Source organism: Myotis brandtii, unplaced genomic scaffold (assembly GCF_000412655.1).
Source record: "Myotis brandtii unplaced genomic scaffold, ASM41265v1 scaffold178, whole genome shotgun sequence".
Lineage (NCBI taxonomy): Eukaryota > Metazoa > Chordata > Mammalia > Chiroptera > Vespertilionidae > Myotis > Myotis brandtii.
The window spans coordinates 51,595-53,929 of NW_005356599.1; positions in this window are offsets into that span (position 1 = coordinate 51,595).

Genomic DNA, 2,335 nt, shown 5'->3' on the forward strand with positions numbered 1-2,335 from the left:
AGAGAGAAACATCGATCAGCTGCCTCCTGCACACGCCCTACTGGGGATGTGCTCGCAACCAAGGTACATGCCCTTGACCGGAATCGAACCTGGGACCCTTCAGTCCGCAGGCCGACTCTCTATCCACTGAGCCAAACCGGCTGAGGCCAGGGCACCCCATTCTTGATAATGATGATGAGGAGGATATTCACAGCTAAAGTTTGTGAGTCCTGCTACATAGCAAACCTTGTTCTAAGCACTTTTATGGGTGTTAATTCTTTAAAATGTCAAGAACCCCATTGAAAGTACTATTATCCCTGCTATTGGACAAACTGAGGCACAGACCGGTTCAGAGACCTGTCCAAGGTACTGATGATGAGAGAGGCGGAATCTCGGCTGTCGCCCCCTTTGCTCCAGCCTGTGCTTCAGGTTCTTCTTGAAAATAACTGGACAGAAGGAGGCCTGGACAGCAGGGGCTGGGAGCCACAGCTGCAGGGAGCCGGGGGCCACAGCTGCAGGGGGCTGGGGTGAGGGCTGCGCGCAGGGGCTTCTGGATCCGATCAAGTTCAGGGAGCAAGGCCAGCATGCCGTCCCCTCCCCCAGGGACCACAGCCTCATTGCCTCCTTTCTGACTTTCCCCGAGTGAGAACCCTGGGCCGGGCACCTCCTTGGTCCTGGGAAGACCTGCAAGCAGTGGGCAGAGGGCAGTCATGGACCGAGCCACTCCCCGAGCGCGGTCAGCCTCAGAGAGAAGGGGACCGAAGCCTGAATCCCAGGCATTTTCAGAGACTCCATCCAGGGGTTCGCACAGGTTTCATTTCATGGGCTTTTTCGAAACAGGAAAGATCTTAACTGGAAACTCCACTTAAGATAGTGAAAAGGGAAAGCTGCTCTGTGTTCTGGATGGAATAAGGAGGTGGGCACCTCTGAAGAATCCCCCGACACACTTAGAAAACCATTGGCCAAGTCAATGGGCCAGATGACAAAACGGAGGCCCAGAGAGGGCAAGGGAGGAGCCCTAACTCCCACAGCAGGTCTTGGCCACCTCCCAGGTGCCTGCGAGTCCTTCCATGGGACACCCCTCTGGTTCCGCCCCCCTCCACCACCCGCCCTGAGTCCCTGCGGGTCTCTAAGCCCCGCCGCTGCCTGCTCTGTGCCTCCATCACGGCTCACCTGCTGGGACCCCGCAGTAGCCTGCTCCCTGCTTTCTGGCTGCCATTCTGATGTCCTTTGCCTGGCTTCCCATGCTGCAGCCAGAGAGGTCTCTCCACCATGGAAACCAGCTCTGGTTGATTCTATGCTCCAAGCCCTCCAATGGTCTCCCAACGAACTGGGGGTAAAATCCCAGCTCCCTGCCCCGGTGACAGGGCGCTGCCTGACTTCCTTGCCCACCGCCCCTTCCCCCTCTCAGCCGGGGCAAGGCCAGTGACCTTCTTCCCAGCTGGAAAGGTGTGCCCTGCCGCCTGGACCGCTCTTTTTTTTTTTCATTCCTCACCCGAGGATATGTTTCCATTGATATTTTTTTAGGGAGAGTGGGAGAGAGAGGGAAAGACAGAAATCTCGATGTGAGAGAAACACATCGACTGGCTGCCTCCTGCATGCACCCTGACCAGGGCCAGGGCTGGGGAGGAGCCTGCAACCAAGGTATGAGCCCTTGACTGGAATCAAACCCAGAACCCTTTGGTCCACAGGCCTATGCTCTATCCATTGAGCCAACCCGGCCAGGGCTGCCTGGACCAGGCGCTCCTCCAGATCTTGGTAGAAACAGCTTCCTCGCCTCCTTCACTTCCACCCAGAGTCCCGCCCACCACCATCCCCAGGGCTATTCCCTCACCTCACCTTGTATCTTGTTTTTGTCTGTCTGTCTGTCTGTCTGTCTAGAGTGGAAGTCCCAAAAGGGCAGGGACCTTGCGTTGACTGCTGAATCTCCAACATACAGTAGGTGCTCAATAAATGACTGTTGACTAGAGGAGCACGCATTGGCCAGCCTATCCCCAACGCAGGCTCCCTTGAGGTGCCCCCCCCCCCACACACACACACACACACACACACACACACACTTCTGGCTCAAACAAGCCCCTGTGGGGTCCCAGAGAAAGAGGTGGGGAGTGTGTGTGAAAAGGGCAGGATCTATCCGCTACGGAACTGACTGAAAGGTCAGGGCTGAGTCCTGCTTGGTAAGTCCTACCCCCTGCGGGGTCCTCCCCACAGGGCGCCTGCCCTCACCCCAGACAGGCGGAGGCTGGATCCTGTGGAGAAAGGATGGAGGGGGCTTGCTCCCCGCTGTCCCTGTGCAATCCAGTCCCTCCCTTCAAATCAGAACCCGCCCTGCCCAGACCAAGTCACCCAAACCCCG